The sequence below is a fragment of the Protomyctophum parallelum genome, assembly GCF_964188405.1.
Source record: "Protomyctophum parallelum genome assembly, chromosome: 6".
Lineage (NCBI taxonomy): Eukaryota > Metazoa > Chordata > Actinopteri > Myctophiformes > Myctophidae > Protomyctophum > Protomyctophum parallelum.
The window spans coordinates 53761824-53782736 of NC_139701.1; positions in this window are offsets into that span (position 1 = coordinate 53761824).

A 20913-nucleotide genomic window follows, 5' to 3' on the forward strand; every position below is an offset into this window, starting at 1 on the left:
CCTCCAGTATGTCCCAAGAACTACTAGCCTGCATTGTTCCACACTCCCTCAGTGAAGATTCAGATCCATTACAGAAAGATGTAATCAACAACACAGGTTGACCTCTTGAAACAATCCTCTGATTTGTGTCAACAGCAGAGCCACAGCCGAGCTGTTTACACACCACAGATGCTGACTTCAGGTTCCAGGTTCCAGACTTAAAAGCAGCTGCTGGTTTCCATTTCAGTATACGGTTGTACGTTAAGTGTTTAACTTCCAGTATACCAGAACAGTAAGTGGTTCCTCCCACCAACCTTACATCATCAGACTCTGTACGGAGACAATATAATAAGGCAATTTTACTTTGTTAATAAGAAAAACATTGGAGCTTAAAATGCTGTGTCTGTTTGTGTTTGTTTACCTGCTGTGTGAACTGTTGGATGAAGTTGGAGAGCTGAAGAGAAAAAAATAAAACATTCATGAGTGTAACAGTACATGGACCCTGTGTAGCATTACAACATTGATAAATACTGTGTGAGTGTGACAGTATCAATTGTGAACCACTTTTATATAATTTATAGTGGCCTCTTAATTTAGTCCAGGCCCTTATGGACAGTGTTGGGGGAGTATTAAGCTACATGTAGCTGAGCTACGTAGCTTAGCTACATTTAGCTGTAGCTTGTGGTATTTTAGCTACATTCATATTTGTGTACCTCGTCAAGTAGCTCAGCTACTTTTTGGGTCATTTTTTGTAGCTTAGCTACTCAAGTTACAAGCTACAATTTTGGGCAATAACATGAAAGAAATATATAAATTCTGACCATTGGTTGCTGTGTTAATTCTTGTACTAGAACCCCCTTTGAAAAATCAAGGACTGTTCCTTTTTCTGATTGCTTTTAGGGCATATCAGCACTTGACAAGCCAACAGCTGCCTCTAATTGGCCTCTGATTGGCCCTGGTATCACAGGGTGGGAGGGGTCTCCCAGAGGGGAGCAGGGGTCTCCCAGAGGGGAGGAGGGGTCTCCCAGAGGGGAGCAGGGGGGAGGAGGGGTCTCCCAGAGGGGAGCAGGGGGAGGAGGGGTCTCCCAGAGGGGAGCAGGGTGGGGGGGTCTCCCAGAGGGGAGCAGGGGGAGGAGGGGTCTCCCAGAGGGGAGCAGGGTGGGAGGGGTCTCCCAGAGGGGAGGAGGGGTCTCCCAGAGGGGAGCAGGGTGGGAGGAGGGGTCTCCCAGAGTGGAGCAGGGTGAGGAGGGGTCTCCCAGAGGGGAGCAGGGGTCTCCCAGAGGGGAGCAGGGTGAGGAGGGGTCTCCCAGAGGGGAGCAGGGGGAGGAGGGGTCTCCCAGAGGGGAGCAGGGTGGGAGGGGTCTCCCAGAGGGGAGCAGGCTGGGAGGGGTCTCCCAGAGGGGAGCAGGGTGGGAGGGGTCTCCCAGAGGGGAGCAGGGGGAGGAGGGGTCTCCCAGAGGGGAGCAGGGTGGGAGGGGTCTCCCAGAGGGGAGGAGGGGTCTCCCGCATGTACATTCTCAATTTAACGCTGAAAAATAAAAAGTAGCTGAGCTACTTTTTCCTATGTAGCTGTAGCTTTACAAGCTACATTTCTCCAGGGGTAGCTATGTAGCTTGATCAAGCTACTGCCATGGTGAGCTACTTGTAGCTTTACAAGCTACGCTTTCAAAGTAACTTCCCCCATAGATCAGTCTAAAAGCAACACATTTGGTCCAGGGCATGCTCTAATTATTTAGCTAGGGCACCAAGCCGCCGACCTTTGCGGTTGCCATAGTGGCCAAAATCATTATCCATTATGGAAAATGTTTTGGCTATAACTTTTGAACCATATGAGCTATAAAATGCAAACTTGGTGTCTATTTAAGGGTGTCTGGACACCTCATTTGCATATGTCCAAGATGGCTGCTATAATGATAATGTGTTATAGGCTTACCTTAACTTTTGTGACTATTGCAAACTTGTGTCTATTTTATGTTATTTCTTCGCATTAGCTAATTGGAATGTGGTTATACTCAATCTTGTCGTCTGGACCCTGACATGAGGGTGGCCTGGTAGCTCAGTCAGTAGAGCACTCGCCTTTCAACCGGGATGCATACTTAGTTTAGACTAGTCATTAGTTAGACAGGGGTTAAAAATAAATATATTTAGTATACTTTTTTAAAGTATACTAAATGTACTTATTTGTACTTGAAACTATTTTAATTTAAATTGTGTTATTTTGAAACCACTTAAGTTGTACTTATTATACTTAAGTTGCACTTAAGATCTGCTAAAACATATCTTAAATATATTTTTCCTATACTTTTTAACCCTTTTGTGACAAAAGATATTGTTAAATTGAAAATATACTTCCAGTATCCCAAGTATATGGGATGGTATGGTATATTTTCAGATGAGTGAAAAGCATACTTAGATTATATTTATAGTGTATTTTCGAATATATCGAGTGTATATCAAGTATTAAATAAATGCATTTAAAATATACTACCAATGTGTTAATAGAATAACATTATGAACTAATGTGCTTAAAATATACTTTATCTCGAATACACTATCAGATCTACTTAAACATATCTTAAATATATTTTTCCTATACTTTTTTAACCCCTTCACAACAAAAAAATAGTGTTTCATTGAAAATATAATTTCAGTATCCCAAGTATACTTTTTCCGATGAGTGAAAAGCGAAAAATAAATATATTTTTTCCATACTTAAGTACACTTTTTGCACAGAAAGTATGCTAAAAGTATACTTGTACTGCCTCGAATCATATTAATAGTAAAAATAATCTACACTATACACTATACATACAATCTAAGTATGCTTTTCACTCATCGGAAAAAGTATACTTGGGATACTGGAAGTGTATTTTCAATTTAACACTATTCTTTTTGTCACAAAATGGTTAAAACGTATAGGAAAAATATATTTAAGATATGTTTTAGCAGATCTAAAGTGCAACTTAAGTATAATAAGTACAACCTAAGTGGTTTCAAAATAAATTCAAATAGTTTCAAGTAATAATAATTATAATAAATTTTATTTATAAGGCGCCTTTCAGGGCACTCAAGGTCGCCGTACAGATTAAAAGCAGTACAATAACACAGTTAAAAGCAGAAGAAAAAAAGAAATAAACTAGGGCACAGCTTGCAGCAGAAAGTCACACAGAGTCATAGGCCTGCCTAAACAGGTGGGTTTTGAGGTGAGTTTGAAATATGGTGATAGAGTCCATGTTTCTGATGTCAGGGGGGAGGGATTTCCAGAGGTGAGGGGCAAGTACAATTAAGTACATTTAATATACTAAATATATTTATTTTTCGCCTGGGACGGGACATCAGTTACTTTGGCTATAAAAAGTCACGAAAATGAATAATTATTTTCATATCGTCTTGTTAGCATGTGTAACTGAGTTCACATTGTTATTTGTCCCAAATGTGCTCCCGTATTGTTGTTCTGACCATGTTGTCCGGCTGGCCTGGACTTCCTTGTTTCTCGTGACGTCTCGCTCTGAAATCTCGTCTCATCGCGAGACTTCCGCTCAGTCGCTCTTGTTTATTCCCAGAGCCTGTGTGCGTCTATTCGTTCCGTTTGTTTTCTTAATCGCATTCAACGTGCACCTCATGGACTTTGTTTTATACATTTTATGAACATTGTAAGACCTTATTTGATCAAACCCTGTGGTTTATATTCGCTTTTATAAGCTTTTTTTTTTTAGAATAGTCTCGCTCTGAAATCTCGACTCGAGCAAATTCCGCCCGTACACTTTGTTTATTATGAGCAGATAGTGGATGCGCTTCTCAGACCCGTCTCTCCCCAGAGCTCTTGTAGGCTACTATTGCATTGGACGCGTACTGCAAGGACTCTGGCTTCCATTCATTTTATGAACATTTGACAAAAGTCCTTTTTTAATCGCTTTCATAAGCCCTTTTCCCGCATCTTCTATTTTTCTATTTGCCAGCTTTGTAACATGAAGCAGTGCGTTTATCCTGGCTGTACCAACTAAAAAACTCCAGCCACTTTGAAACGGTAGAGTTTCCATCGTATCCCAGGTCTAGCTAACCTAGAAACGAGGCAACTTTGGCTTACCGCTATCCAAAAAGACATCCATTTACCTGCTGATGAAACTAAAGACGGAAGTTTGCAGTGATAATTTTGATGAAGAACCAGAACCAGAGACTGTACCGACAAAGAAAGGCTATGGGCTCTGAAAAGGTAAAAATAAGGCTACCCAAAGGAGAACAAGGACAAACATTCATCCATAAAGACGCTGTTCCAAGAATAGCTGCTTTACAGGTAATTTGGATTGTTTTTGGCATATAAAGACAGTAGTATTTTGTACTATAATACTGAATTCAGTTATTTCAAAGTAGTTTATCTTATATATCAGTAATAGGCTTTTGTTTTTGTATTCCTAATAACAGCTGTGTGTGTTTTTTTTAACATTAGTAAGCCTACTACTACTAAAGTGATCATGGGGGAGGGTAATAAACATGCTTATTTCAGAGATGATGGAATTTCCCATATTCAAATATAAATAATTGTGTTTATGTTTCAGGCTTGTGTGCGTCAGTGGAGGTCTTTGGTGCACCATATTCTTGGCTTAAATCGTTGGGAGGAAGATGGAGTTGAGTTTACATGCACGCACCGGGACTACACCGCTGAAGAACAACAAGAAGAAATGGCTAACCGCAGACTCTCCAGCCTTTCAAGCTCTACAGGGCATTGTGCTAGACCCTATTCTTCTCCGTGATCTCAGGCAGATGGCACTCTTCAAACACACAGGTATGTTGTGGCCTAGAGCATTTACTTGCATACATTTAGTATCAATTATTTCCGAAAATGCAAATTATAGAGATCATCATATCGTTGGGTACCACATAATCAATAAGTCACACTGTAATTGTTAGGATATAAAGTTCAACTGGAGCCACAAACCACCAGGAAGCAGGATTTTGTATTATCCAGTTTTATTTTGCTGGATAAAGGTTGACATTCAGATCAACTTTGACATTGACACTTGTGATGATTGCCTTGATGGTTCTATAAATAAACAAAGGAAATAAAATAGTTATAGTATCTTTCTACATAAACATTAAATTATAAAGTATGGCCTTTAGTTCATATTTATACATTTCCTATGCATATTCAAATAATAATTAGCCACATATCTAGTATAAGTTCATAATATAAATCAGAATATAAGTATAAATCAAATGCATCAGTCTTAAATATAACCCACATCATGGTGACTTACATTGAAACAAGTTCAAAGACGCATAGGGAATCATCTGGTCATGCACACAGCAAACAAGGGTGTGGCTGTGTGGTTGGGGATAAGGGGACAAGTGAGCATCCAGGCCTGCTTTATTGAGAGGAAGTGAGGGGGAGGAAGTGAGGGAGGCAGTGGGGCACTGCCACAAGTCCTTCCTGATCCATTGTGGGGTCTCCTTGTGGAGCGGAGGGGAACTTGCCCTTTACAGTTTGTGACAGCCGCCCCCAGATTTGTGCAGCAAATATGTTCAGTTGGTGGTTTCTTCTGGGATTTCGGGCAGTGGGATTAGTCTGGAAACGGGGCGTATGTATCCTCTGCCTTGGATAGTGACTTTAGCACTGCGAACCTTTCCGTCCTTTCCAGGGTAGGTTTCAGTGATCCTTCCGATGGGCCATGATGCTCGGGGAAGTTGAGGGTCTACTAGCATCACAACCTGACCTGAATCCAAATTCGCCTTGTCAGTCTCCCATTTTTGCCTGGCTTGAAGGGTCGGTAGGTAAAGTTTGATGAAGGCTGACCAAAATTGATCAGCTAGAATCTGACTGTGACGCCATTTCCTTTTGCCAAGGAGTTCACTTGAACAATAGATTGCCTGGGGAAGGGAGGAGTCGGGCCGCCCCATCAGCAACATGTTTGGTGTGACAGGGTCAGGGTCAGCAAGGTCAGAGGAGATGTATGCAAGGGGTTTTGAGTTCAGAGTACCTTCCACTTCAACCAGGACGGTGTGTAGGACTGTTTCTGTTGTTGGTTGGTTCCCTAGAACAACACGGAGGGCCATTTTGATTGATTTGATTTCTCGTTCCCAGCTTCCACCGAAATGTGGGGCAGATGGAGGGTTGAATTGGAAGTTGACTTGGGTACGGGCCAATTGCTGCTTTAAGTCTGGTGCCATGGCCTGGTAGGCATTTCGCAGCTCTGCCTCTCCTGCTTTGAAATTAGTGCCACAATCAGATAAAAGTTCAAAGGGTTTACCTCTGCGTGAGACAAATCTTCTGAAGGCCATTAGGAATGTATCTGCATCCATACTGCTGAGCAGCTCAAGGTATATACAGCGTGTTGTTAGACATTTAAAGAGCAATCCCCACCTTTTCTCTGTGCGTCGACCGATTTTGACAGTGAAAGGCCCAAAACAATCTATGCCTGTGGACCAAAAGGGGGGCTTGAACAGTCTAAGACGGGCTGGAGGAAGGTCTGCCATTTTGGGAATGACTGGATTTGCTCTCCATCTCTGACAGTCTCGACATTGGTGCTGATGTTGGCGAATGGCTTGGCGGCCACGCAGGATCCAGTACCTGCGTCTAACTTCTCCTAGAACACGCTCTGAGCCTGGGTGGAACAGTTTCTCGTCATAATGTTTAATAATGAGTTTTGTTATGGGGTGTTTAGGATCCAGGATAATCGGATGGATGCTGTCATGGTCGAGGGACTCTGCCCTTCTAAGTCTACCTCCCACTCTAATGAGACCAAGATCAGGGTCGTATTCAGGAGACAGGGGGAGTAGTTTGCTACTTTTTGGAATGGGTTTGTTTGTTTTGAGGGCATTGAACTCCTCGGGAAAACGCTCTGTTTGGGCCCTTTGAAGAAGATGCTTCTCTGAGTTTATGTAGTGTTGGGCCATGTTTGAGTTGTGATCTGCCGCCCCGTGAAGCATATTGTTTGTTTCCTCCATGAGCTCATCCCAGCTGCTGTACTTGTTAGGATCAGGGAGGTTTGTATTGTCAGACAACATCACTGTGCCACAGAACATTGACTGCCTAAGTTCCTCCACAGGTTCTGATTCAGTGAGCACAGCTGGATTGGCTGGCCAGCAGTCGGGAGTCATCAAGAGGAATGGAGGGCCTTGATTCCATCTGTGTGGCTGAGACAGTTCAAGGAGGGTTTTGCCACGTGTTAAATCATCAGCTGGATTACTTTTTGAGTCGACATATCTCCAGCTCTTTGTGTCAGTCAGTGTCTGAATCTCAGCTACTCTTGTGCCGACAAATACCTTGTAGCGACATGAGTCAGATGTTAGCCATGATAGGACAGTTGTGGAATCTGTCCAAAGGGTCACTGACTGTAGTGGGATAGTGAGTTCAGAACTGAGGAGGTTAGCTAATTGTGCACCTGACAGGGCTGCACACAATTCGAGGCGGGGGATAGATAACTGGCGTTTAGGGGCTATCCGAGACCTGGCCATGATGAAGCTGACATGGGTGTGGTGATCTTTGTCTGTAGTCTGGAGGTAGGCGACTGCACCATAGATGCGCTCAGAGGCATCACAGAAAACATGCAGGTGAGATTCTGACGTGGCTGCATTCATAGAGGGGTCTAGATAGCAGCGAGGAAAGTGAATGTCAGGGAGATTTTGCAGTTCCATTTCCCATTCTTGCCATTTCTTCAGTAAACATTCCGTTTTAATTATGTTATCCCATTCTCTTTCCTGCTTCCATAGATCCTGCACTATAATCTTTGCACGAGCTGTGAAAGGGGTCAGATAGCCCAGGGGATCATATTGGCTTGCCAGTACCTTATAGATGTTCCTCATTGTAGGCTGATGGTAGATAATGCATTTGTTCTTGTAACTCAGCATGTCGGTAGAGCAGTTCCATTTGAGGCCTAGTGTCAGCTCTTTGGGGTCTCCATTATCTGATAGCCACAGTTCACTGGTTTTGGATTTAGCGTCTGGTGGGAGATGGTGTATTACAGCTGGGTCATTGCTAGCCCATTGTCTGATGTCAAACCCACCATCAGCAAGCAGGGGTCTCATTTTGTCGATGAGGGCTTTGGCTTCATGAGAGGAAGGGAAACTTTGAAGGCAGTTATCAACATAAAAACAATGTTGGACAGAGTTAAGAATATCCTCATTGCCCTCAGAATGATCTTGAACGTGTTTTTGAACTGCGTAAGTGGCACAGCATGGGCTACATGTGGTTCCGAAAGGCAAAACTTGCCATTCAAAGACAGTGGGTTCCTGGTCTAGCTGCATTTCTCTCCATATGAAACGCAGTAATGGCTTGTCATCGTTTAGGAGGCGCACCTGATGGAACATACCTTTAATATCTCCGCAAATGGCAATGGCATGTTGACGGAATCTAAGAAGAACCCCAAGGAGTGAAGGACCCAAAATTGGGCCGGGCAGGAGACATTTGTTCAGATTTTGGCCCATGTATTCAAACGAACAGTCGAATACAATTCTGTGCTTGTTATTGTGTTCAACAATGTGATGTGGGAAATACCAGGTTTCATGTGATTGGTCCACCTGGTTACTGGGAATCCTTTGAACATATCCAGCATGTACAAGCTTATCCAGTTCCTCTTGGTATTTATCAGACAGGTTGGGATCTTTGGACAGGCGTCTTTCTGTGGCACAGAGACGGGGCAGGACAGCTTCCTTTGGAGCTTTAAAGACAGGGATGTTGGGGGCTCTCAGCAGTGGAGTGGCATAACGCATTACACCGTCTATCTCTACCCTAACAGTTTTAGAATGGAGGAGATCTAGAGCCAGCGTGTCTTGCTTTGACCTTATTGCTGTCTTTTCATTTGCGTTGGGAAACGTGTCAATCTGCCAGAGTCTCTCCACATTACGAAGCAATTCACTTTTTAAACAGGTGACAGGGAAACACAGAGTCTGGTGATAGGTTTGGATTAGGCTGGCTGGCCCTTGGAGGGCCCATCCTAATCTGGTATGTATGGCCATTGGGCCACCAGGGGGCCCCATTACAACTGGCTCTGTGGCTGTAATGAGATGGGCATAATCTGAGCCAATGAGGACAAGAGGGAATGCATGATCAATAGACAGTAATGGGACATCTCTGAGATGGTGATACTGCTCTTGTAGCTGTTTGACAGGGTATGTGTGTTCTGACAGTCCTAGATTGTCTGCAGTGAATGCACCATTGATAACATGCCTTTCTGTTGGCTGGTTGATAGGGGAAATTTCAAAGGATACAGATGCACCATTCAATTGCACTATATCTTGTCTTACTGTTCGTAGTGAGATGGTTTCGGGCTGGGTTGTGAGGCCCAAGACCTGGACTGCTTCAGAAAGCAGAATGGACCTGTCTGCACCATCATCGAGGATTGCATGAGTTCTGAGGGTCTTCTCCCCATGGTGGAGACATACATTGACAACTTTCAACATAACTTTATGAGAACGGTTGGGTTTGTCCATGTAAAGGAGCTCTGAGGGGCAGGATGTAAACATCGCTGTGACTGATTTGTTCGCATTAAATTCATGGAGAATGGTCAGGTGAATCTCCTTACAGATATTGCATGGCCTCTTTAAGGTGCATTTGTCAATTTTATGCATTCTCCCGCATTTGTTGCACCTCTCCTTTTCATTGATCCATTTCTGAATGTCATTTTTGGAAAGTTTCTTGAAGTCTATACATGAACCAAGGAAGTGATCTCTGACATTACAGTGGGGGCAGTAAGGTTTAGGCTTTACCTTCTCCTGGGAGTTGATGGCTCTTGGTGTGCTATCCATCTCCGATGATGTTGACAAGTAGACGGAGGAGACCTGTCTGGAGGGCTGGCGTTCCTTTGCAGCCTGTGGTTTTTCCTGTTTGTAGAGATCAACAGCTCTCTCCGATATTCGTTTGGCTCTTGACTTTGACTGCAGCCAAGTTGAAAGGTCAAGGAGGGAGTATGTTTGGTTTGCCTGTCCAGTCAGAATGCCTCGGTTAATACAGTACTCCACGAATGCATCTCTGTACTGCACAGGGAGTTTACTCAACAGTCTGTCGACATGAGAGCCACATTTTAACTCTGAGCCAGTGGGGCCTTCTAGGGACAGCAACATGCCTACCAGGGCATGTATAGAAAGTGACAAATCATCCAGGGCCTCTACATCACCAATGCGAATGATGGGGGAATTCAACATTGCTCCAAGTTCACTCTGAACAAGCAGCCTTGTCTGGCCGTATCTCTCTTTAAGTGCTCGGAGGGCAGAGGAATATGGTTTTGCATCATGCATGCTAGATCTGGCCAATTTGTTAGCACCTGGGTGCTGAAGATGGTCTAATAGGATCTGATATTTATACTGTTCAGTAAGATGGGGATGAATATCAAGGAGGTTTTCTAGGGCCATTTTCAGGAGGGCAAATTCGGTCTCTCTGCCACTCTTGAACACAGGAAGTGATGGCCTGGGTATCCCATATGCAGAAGCTATAAACAGGTCCATGGAGTTGGGGGTTTGAACCTGTGAATAAGGAGATTGTGGCTGCTGGTATGATGTGGCTTGTAGCATTGGTGGTTGGCTACTACTGATAAAACTGGGCTGTACAGGGCCAGGCATGGGCGCAGTATAGGCTGGGGCATGGACAGTAAATGGAGGTGGAAGTACATGGTGAGTAGGGAGGGCAGAGTGTGTTACACTGGCAGCTGCATGGTGACTGGAGGATGGCATTGTCTGGGCAGACCTGAGAGGGATGGACAGCGATGCAGCTTGGGCATGAGCTACATGGGGAAAACTGGGAGCTTGAGTAGGGCCTAAGGGCTGCATAGTGGCTTGGGCAGGAGCTACATAGGGCACACTAGGAGCCTGAATAGGGCCTAGCCCTAAGGGCTGCATAGTGGCTTGGGAAGGAGCTACATAGGGCACACTGGGAGCCTGAATAGGGACTAAGGGCTGCATAGTGGCTTGGGCAGGAGCTACATAGGGCACACTGGGAGCCTGAATAGGGTCTAAGGGCTGCATAGTGGCTTGGGCAGGAGCTACATCTTGCTGTATTGATTGGAGCATGGAGGATGTTGGAGATGGCTGGGCGGTTGATGATGTTAGGGGATGTGAGTCAGCATTCATCGTTCTTGAGGAGGCAGGAGTGAATATGGGGGGCAGGCCATAGAATGAAGAGGTGGCTTTTCCATCAGGAGAGGGAATGAGCGCCGCAGCTCCCTCAGGGTGCTCATCAGAAATTATATTCTGATGAATAAAGCTGGAAACAAGTTGGGCTGACTGAAGCTGGTGCTCTTTAATGCGGATGCGTCGGTCCATGTCGACCTGTCTGACGATTCTCTCTCTCTCCTTATGTGCATCCTCTTGCGTGTGCTGAGCAGCCTCTTGCGTGTGCTGAGCAGCTCTGGCTCTCTCATCAATTGACTTACATTGTTCATCAAGCTGCTTTTCCTCCTGTCGTTGCCTTTTAAGCTCCTCTAGTTCATCTCTCCTTTTCTTCTCATCCAGAACACTGATTTGGAGATCACTTAAGTGTGAAGCATGGCTACTGCTGCTTGAATGCCTACTTAATTGGGACCTAGCCTGGAGACTAAAGCATGATTTTCGAGTCCTCCTGCTGTGAGAACTTAGGGCACCGAGGGACAGTGCAGGTGGCCTTTGCTGTGAAATACCATACCAATCAGGGTGGCGTCTATTCCTTTTAGGTCTAACATCAGGACCTGGAAGGGCTTCATCAGGTGGTGAAGGGTTTTGATCCTCTTTGTGAGAGGAAGTTAATGATGGCTTTGGTGAAAGGTGAGGCTCTGTTTGTGTTTGGTGAGGTATAGTTGGACTACTAGGTGTAATAGTTTGAGACTGTGGGGTGGCTTCTTCTGTGAAAAGCTGGGTTGAGTCTGTTACACTAGTAGCAGGTATACTCTCAGTGGACAGGGCTTCTTCACCATTCTGTGCATCGGCCATTTTAGGTGGTCACTGTGTGGTTGTGGCTCAGTTTCCGGGTCGAAGGACCATTTTGTTAGGATATAAAGTTCAACTGGAGCCACAAACCACCAGGAAGCAGGATTTTGTATTATCCAGTTTTATTTTGCTGGATAAAGGTTGACATTCAGATCAACTTTGACATTGACACTTGTGATGATTGCCTTGATGGTTCTATAAATAAACAAAGGAAATAAAATAGTTATAGTATCTTTCTACATAAACATTAAATTATAAAGTATGGCCTTTAGTTCATATTTATACATTTCCTATGCATATTCAAATAATAATTAGCCACATATCTAGTATAAGTTCATAATATAAATCAGAATATAAGTATAAATCAAATGCATCAGTCTTAAATATAACCCACATCATGGTGACTTACATTGAAACAAGTTCAAAGACGCATAGGGAATCATCTGGTCATGCACACAGCAAACAAGGGTGTGGCTGTGTGGTTGGGGATAAGGGGACAAGTGAGCATCCAGGCCTGCTTTATTGAGAGGAAGTGAGGGGGAGGAAGTGAGGGAGGCAGTGGGGCACTGCCACAAGTCCTTCCTGATCCATTGTGGGGTCTCCTTGTGGAGCGGAGGGGAACTTGCCCTTTACAGTTTGTGACAGTAATAATATATATTCAAATATTTGAGGCACATTTTCATGATTTAAAAAAAATAGTAGACCTACAAGTTCATAACTTGTAGATGAGCTTGTAGATCTGCTATTTTTCAATAGCTAAAGTATAACAATGCTTTAAAACACCAAAAGGGGTTGTCGCCCCTACACGTGTAGTATATAACGATTATATGTCATTGCATCAGCAACACTTAGTATTGATAACAGTATAATAAAGTGAATGTGTGAGAATGCGTTATTGAAATTTACTGTTTTTGATTTGCAGGATGTGTTATTATGTCTGATTTTTTAAGTGTCTTGTGTACTTATTACATGAATCTGGAGTCTAAAATGTACATGTTTGTTGTTAAAAGTCTACGTAGAATATTATATTTATTTTCGATTATTTACACTACGTGTAGTAGTGTAGAATGTAGATAATACTTTACTTTGATCCAGCACCCAGCCTACAGAGGTAGGCTATATAGATGTGCGTGTCCTTTTTGGCTGTTTGTTCAGACTCCCCATCTACATGAATTTGCAGTAGGCCTACATATGGGAAATGGTTGGGGGTGGGGTTTGTATTCAACACACTTGCGCTTTTTGTTGCCACACCAACACCAGCCAAAAGTTCCTTCACCATTACTCTGGGGTGGTGCTGTATCAATGTTTATGGTGACGTCTTGTAAAAGTGCGCATCCATTAGACAAAGCTCTTCATCCGCAAATTCACCTTCGAGCATATAAGCCATCCAAAGCTTTTTGAAAAACATGTCTTCAAAGTGTTACACCATTGATGTTCAAGTGATATGGCCAGAAACAAATAGGCTACATCAGTATGACATAAAAGTCACTAAATAAAGCAAAACAGAGAGAAAGGACCTGATGCTGAATAAAAGCTTATAGAAGCAAATATAAACTACAGTGGTTGATCAAATAAGAGGTCTTCAAATGTCCATAATATGTATAAAACAAGGTCCATGACGTGCGCGTTGAATGCAACGAAGAAAACCACTCGCAACAGATAGGCGCACAATAGGAATTGGCTTTGAGAATAATAACAGCTACTGGGCGGAATACGCTCAAGTCGAGATTTCAGCGAGACTATTCTGAAAAAAGCTTATAAAAGTGAATATAAACCACATGGTTTGATCAAATAAGGTCTTCAAAACTTTGTTTTATAAAGTCCATGAGGTGCACGTTGAATGCAATGAAGAAAAACAAACAGAACGGATAGACGTGTGGTATCCATTTTAGTCCATATTTGCAATATTCTATGTCAAGACTACATTTCTGTGCTAAGTCAGTTCGTCTCCAAGGCCAGCTGTCTTTGTTATTCAAAGTTGGGGTGTCGATGGTTTGTTTACGGTTTGCTGTCTGTTCCTGCTGCAATTTGTGTAAAAATAGAATTGGTGTTGATAGCTGCATGGGAGCATATGGTGGTTGATCAAGGGGTCTTCAGAGGAACAGTGAACACGCCTACATTCTCACCTCAGTTTGTGAAACTGTACTTAACTCCATGACATTCAATGTAACTGGGTCATTCTCCCCGACGGCGTAAGGCCGTCGGACCTATGCTGTTTGCTGTGCTGTGTACTCTGAAATAAACATCAAGGAACATCATCTCGTCGTCTGTCTGCCGTGCACATTTACTCTCCTGTATGGTATTTTAATATACTACAGACGCACACAGGCTCTGGGAATAAACAGAGCGACTGGGCGGAAGTCTCGCGATGAGACGAGATTTCAGAGCGAGACGTCACGAGAAACAAGGAAGTCCAGGCCAGCCGGACAACATGGTCAGAACAACAATACGGGAGCACATTTGGGACAAATAACAATGTGAACTCACGTTACACGTGCTAACAAGACGATATGAAAATAATTATTCTTTTTCGTGACGTTTTAATAGCCAAAGTAACCGATGTCCCGTCCGCTTCCATTCTAAGCTGAAAATGGATTATAGGAGTCTGGGGGAGAAGCCAGGAAAGGACCAATGTGGATGAAAACACCTCTGCACGTCTTTAAAGGACTGTAGGATGACAGCTAAAGGTAATAAAACTGTTTTAGGGCGAAACTGTGCTTTAAGGTTAGGTTTAGGTGGGGTGCTGCCCCGTGGGAGGTTAGGGTTTGAGATAGATTGTAGTTGAAGGACTAATGACTGGTCTAACCAATGACTAGTCTAAACCAAATACTGTCTAAACTAAGTACTGCACTGAGATGACTGAAGACGCAGATAAAGGACTCTTCTGAGAGAGATTACGCTCCAGTCTCTGCATATGGAAAACATCAGAGTTGATTTGGGCAACACTGATTCTGATGAAGACTCTGTGTTGAAATGTTAATCTATAACACAACCTTGACTTTGCAAAGTTACATTTTGCGGACTTCTATTTTCTATGAAGGCAACTGGGGTGCCTGTGAGATCCGGTGTTTCCTCCAAATGTGCCTATGCACATTTTCCCATGTAATGGCCAAGGAAGGCTAGTATCACATCCTGTTAGCACATGATGGAAGAGAGGCAAAGCCAGTGACTTCTGGGGACCCAGGAACATTGCAGATCTCATGAAGAGGGATGTCTCAGTAGTTCTTTCCGCAGCCAAAGGCTCTGTGATGCTCTCAAATAAGTGTATAGCCATTGGGGCCAGCATGGACCAGGTGCAGAACCATTATTGTGTTTTTTTCAGGATGGTTTCAAGGTTGAAGTCCAGATAAATCCAATCCAGGTTAGATCGAGAGTTCATGATCTTTCTTGGTAGAAAGCAGCAGTTTACCCTGCATGTCGTCATTCTTGAGCTCATTGTTACAGAGTTTAGTAGCATATTGATGTGACGCTTCAGAGCAGAGCAGTGCTGATCAGGAGTCACACACACAGTTATAAACGCTGGAGTCCCTGAGTGGTGCAGGACAAACACATGGGAAAAAAAGATTTCAGCAACAAAGCACAGCAATGTCAGTTGGACTTAGGGGCCAAATGTGATGTATTGACTCTTAAAGACAAGACAAATACTAGCACCCCATGCAAAGCTCCGCCAAGCGAAACCAGTCTAAGACTGCAATCTGGGAAGATAGTGAGCTTTTTAGGTGTCTTTGACCCAGAATGTGCAGTACGTGGTTGCAAACCCAAGCTCTCATTTGAGGTAGTGAAAAAGGACAGAATCCTCTTTTATCAGGCGAGACCAGTGAACGCCTTGGTTTCATGCACTTCACGATTCCTGAGGAGATGCTGAACGTCGAACATGCACTGCCTAGACCTCTAACCAAGGAAAGGCTAGTCGGAAAATACAGGGATGTGTTCACCGCACCTGTGAAATCAGTGCCAGGGAAGTACATTTCGACCTTGATCCCGACATCCCGGCAGTTCAGTGTGCTCCCCGCGATGTTCACATCGCCATGAAAGCAGCTGTTTAAGTGCAGCTGGACAAGTATGAGGCTGAAGGACATATCACATCTGTCATAGAGTGATAGTGAGCAAGCCAGAGAAACTGAGAATATGTATTGATCCCAAGTTTCTAAACAAAGCTCTGCGGCGCTCCCACTATATTATGCCCACCCTGGAAGATGTACTTTACTAATTACCAAATGCAAGAGACTTCACCTTAGTAGATGCCAGAGATGTCTTTCTGCAAACTGCAAAACTGGACACTGAAAGCAGTCCCTGGGGGAGAAAACGGTGGCACCCGAAATATATCAAAGGAAACACAATGAGATGTTGGCTGGGCTCAGAGGCATAGAGCTGATCGACATCGTGTGTGTGTGTGTGTGTGTGTGTGTGTGTGTGTGTGTGTGTGTGTGTATATATCAAATCTTTGCTGGGGGGTCCCTGGAACAAAACATTTTGAGATGGGGGTCGGCAGCCAAATACAGATCATTTTGAGGTTCCTTGGCATGAAAAGGTTTGAGCACCACTGATATGCAAACATAAGGTTCTTCTGAGAACTGAGCTGATTTGTAGAATCGGCCTCAGGTCTTAATGGTTTAAAGAGTGTCCCTGCCTGTTAGGAATGTGCTACAAGACAACCAGTGTAGGCAGGGTTGGGAGGGTTACTTTTAAAAAGGAATCCCCTACAGTTACAAGTTACTTGCTGAAAAATGTAGTCAGTAACGTAATCCCGATTACTCCATTTAAAAAGTAACTACAAGTTACTTTCAGTTACTTTTCGATTACTTTTAAGTAAAACTCAATTTAATTAGATAATACAAGTTTTACCATTGATAGACAAGAATGTTGAGCCTATGAAATTAAGATAAGGACAACTGAAATATGGTTAAGGTCATTTCATTGTTAAGAATTTGACCTCTCTGAACAGTTACATTACTGTAGAGTCATTGTGTCAACTTATAACAGATCATAAGAAAAATGCATCTTGACCTACAGAACCATTTTGATTGTTTGATTGACAACAACTTTGACAACCAACAACTTCATCCATGTGTGGTCAAAGTGGCAAATAAAAACTATTTTTGACATTCCTGGCTGACACTCATTTAGATAGACATGGCATGAGTTTAAAACATTGACTAGACAGTAAAGACTAATTTATATAGTCTACAAATAACTCAGCCCTATACAATTATATTTATACCCCGTAGGCTACTCTTTAAATAAAAAGCCTCATTGTATTTGACCTAAAAGAGAAGACTGCGCTACCCATTATTTATCCCTAATCCAATATATCATATATGCTCTCCTATCTAGTATCTCTGCAGTGTTGCCTGGTCTGATTATTATAAGCCACATTGGGCTTATTTTTCTGAAGTTGCTTGTAAATAATGGTAGAACGGTTGTGAGCTTGTAGATGTCTATTTTCAAATAGCCAACATATATAAATATGCACATTGTTTAATGGACGATATATATAGCTTTGAAGTGCTCGTGTGGCCTTTTATAGTCGCTTCTTTTGGGCTTGTTTTCATAGACCTGGTTGCTTATTTCTCTCGCAAATTGGCAACACCGCCAGCAGCAGCCTCCACTGTGAGGATTTTACACAGAGTCAGAGAGGTGCGCGCTGCGCTCAACTCCAATCCATTCCGTTTGGTGTTATAATAATTTATAACTTGTTTGTAAAATGAATGAGGGGAAGGGGAGAATGTAATCCTCATGTAACCCCCGTTACAACACCCCCGTTACTGTAATCCAGATTACACATTTTAAAATGTACTCTAAGACCTTACAGTTACTTTTTTTTTTTACTCTGATTACAGTAACGGATTACATGTAATCCGTTACTTCCCAACCCTGAGTGTAGGACTCAGATATGTAGCCTACCATGTTTTACTGAGCTTTAGTTATGTAATTTCAATGAATTGATGTTATGTTGTTGAGGGACACAGACAGACAGACAGACAGTATAGATCAGTATCATTGTTGAAGTCATTTTGTTACCTGAACAGATCATCTCCAGACTGGAGGATGAAGTTCTAGACCACATGTAACCACATTCCCTCAGTACAGATTCAAATCCAACACACTTGGATGTAAAATACCATGTAGGTTGAACGGTAGAACCAACTCTCCATTCTGTAGAAACAACAGAGCCACAGTGGAGCAGCCTACACACTACAGATGATGACTGATTGTTCCAGTTGCTAGGATCCACTGATCGCCATTCGCCCAGGTGTTTCATCTCCAGTCTACCAGCACATTGACTGGCTCCTCCCACCAACCTGGCATCATCAGGCTCTGTACACAGACAATACAATGAACATTAAGAACTGTGGTGTTCCTATTCTAGGGTTAACTGTCTGCAAAAATAGACAAGCTGTAAGCTCACAACTCATCGCAATACAATTGCGAGCACATTTCAGAACGGTAGAAACCCTGACCATTAAACACGGGCAGACGCAAAGATACAGTCTACCATTCATTGTTAATGGAAGCCAGCGACATGACGATGCAAAGATACATTCATCTTTGCGTCTGCCCGTGTGAATGCAGCATCGAGTGTGAGGGGAATGGAGAAAGGATCAAAAGTACCATAGTGTTAAAGAAAGGGTAACATGCTATTTATTTGCAAAGTATATCAACTATGTATATATATATACATTGTTGGGGGGGGGGCACATATTTGAGCTTTATCAACTGAAATGATGGCCATTTTCGAGAAATAACTTTACTGGATGACACGCACGGCAGCGGCATATGAGGATTTACATTTCATATCACACACCATACCACACACTATGATTCACTACTACTCCTTCAGAGTAATGCATTCTGTTGCATTCTGCGGTGGAACATTTTGATTACCGGTAATTAATTAATTAATTTCATCAATTAATTAATTAATTAATTAATTAATTTGATTAATAAATTAAGATGAATTTGTATTATTGCTCTTGTATTGCTATTGGAGGCACTGGGGAGACACTGGGAAGGCACTGGGGAGGCACTCAGGGGGACACTCGGGAGGCACTGGGGGGGACACTGGGGAGGCACTGGGGGGACACTGGGGAGGCACTGGGGAGGCACTCAGGGGGACACTGGGGAGGCACTCAGGGGGACACTGGGGAGGCACTCAGGGGGACACTGGGGAGGCACTCAGGGGGACACTGGGGAGGCACTGGGGGGACACTTGGGAGGCACTGGGGAGACACTGGGGAGGCAAAGGGGGGGCACTGGGGAGGCACTGCGGGACACCTCCACTGGGGAGACACTGGGGAAGCACTGGGGGGACACTGGGGAGGCACTGGGGGGACACTGGGGAGGCACTGGGGAGGCACTCAGGGGGACACTGGGGAGGCACTCAGGGGGACACTGGGGAGGCACTCAGGGGGACACTGGGGAGGCACTCAGGGGGACACTGGGGAGGCACTGGGGGGACACTTGGGAGGCACTGGGGAGACACTGGGGAGGCAAAGGGGGGGCACTGGGGAGGCACTGCGGGACACTGGGGAGGCACTGGACATTTCATATCACACACCATGATTCACTACTACTCCTTCAGAGTAATGCCTTCTGTTATCGTCAGCGGTGGATGCTCCGATGGGATGTTATAGGTGATAACTTCAGTTTTCTTGGCGTTGAGCCGGAGGCCAACTTTGGCACACTCTGATTCCACTCTGGTCCTGAGCTTGTTCCACGTGGTGGTAGGGCATGCTATATGTGTATACACTATAGAGTGCTATGTCTACATACTGTAAAGTGCTATTTAGTTACATAACTTGAGTCTATGCATACGCCTGTAGGAGGTTGAGGCCAGGGCAAGTACTACGGCAAGTGCTATGGTCTAAGATGGAGTCTGAACAGGTGCGTTTTCAGACTGCGGCAGAAGATTGGGAGTGAATCTGCAGTTCTGATTGTAATGAAAAGTGCATTCCATAGTTTTGGAGCCAGGAGGGAGAAGAGTTTGGGACGTGTGGAGCGTTGTGCCGGCGTTTTTAGCGAAGATACTTCCACCTTCCCTACCTCAGCTGATCTGAGCGCTCGAGAGGGTTTGTAGCGTGCAATCATACTTGCAAGATATGGCGGTGCCATACCTTTGTCTTACTCTGTGCGGGCAGCGACCGGGAGCCAATGGAGGGAGTGGAGAAGGGGAGTGTGATAATTTTGGCTGGTTAAAAAACAGGCGAGCTGCGGCATTTTGGATCAGTTGGAGAGGCTTAAGTGTGCATGCCGGTAGGCCAGTAAGGAGGGAGTTACAATAGTCAAGTTTTCACATGACAGATGTCTGGATAAGGCTTACTCCTGAGTGAGGGTCTGATTTGTCGAATGCTGTAGAGTGTAAACCTACAGGATCGAGAGCACGACGCAACGCATGTCGGACAAACGCAGTCGAGTGTCATAATCCCCCCCTTCTCTGGCAGCGCCGGAACACCGCTCCACTCCGCAACCGGCAGTTGCGGAGTGGAGCCGCAGCTTCTGGATGTTTGAGAACGTGTAGTGAAAAGTGTAGTTTGTCTTTTACCTGAGCAGGTGATTCCAACAGCTTTGTCAGGTGAGCAGGTGTTTCTAGTTGAGTCTGAGGTTATACAGTCCAGCAGATTAGACTCACTGCCTTCACACTGGAACTCTTTGGTCCACATTAAAGCCTTCCCTTCTCCATAGAGCGCCCCCTGGAGGACTGAAGGAGCCCCACAGCCAAGCTGCCTACAGACCACATCTGCAGCCTGCTGGTCAAAGTCACCTTCACACACTGAGACCCACGACTGATTAGACTTCACCTCCACTCTGCCTGAACACGAACCACGGCCATTGACCAACCTCACTGACCCTGGAGAGAGAGAGAGAGAGAGAGAGAGAGAGAGAGAGAGAGAGAGAGAGAGAGAGAGAGAATTTTATTATTTTTACAATATCTAATAGAAGACAATTCATTCATCAAAGGTAAACAACAAAGGGGCCAAATTTGTCAGTAAGTAATCCAATTACTTTCTGTGGAGAAAAGTTGGTTAATAAAAACAGTTAAAACGT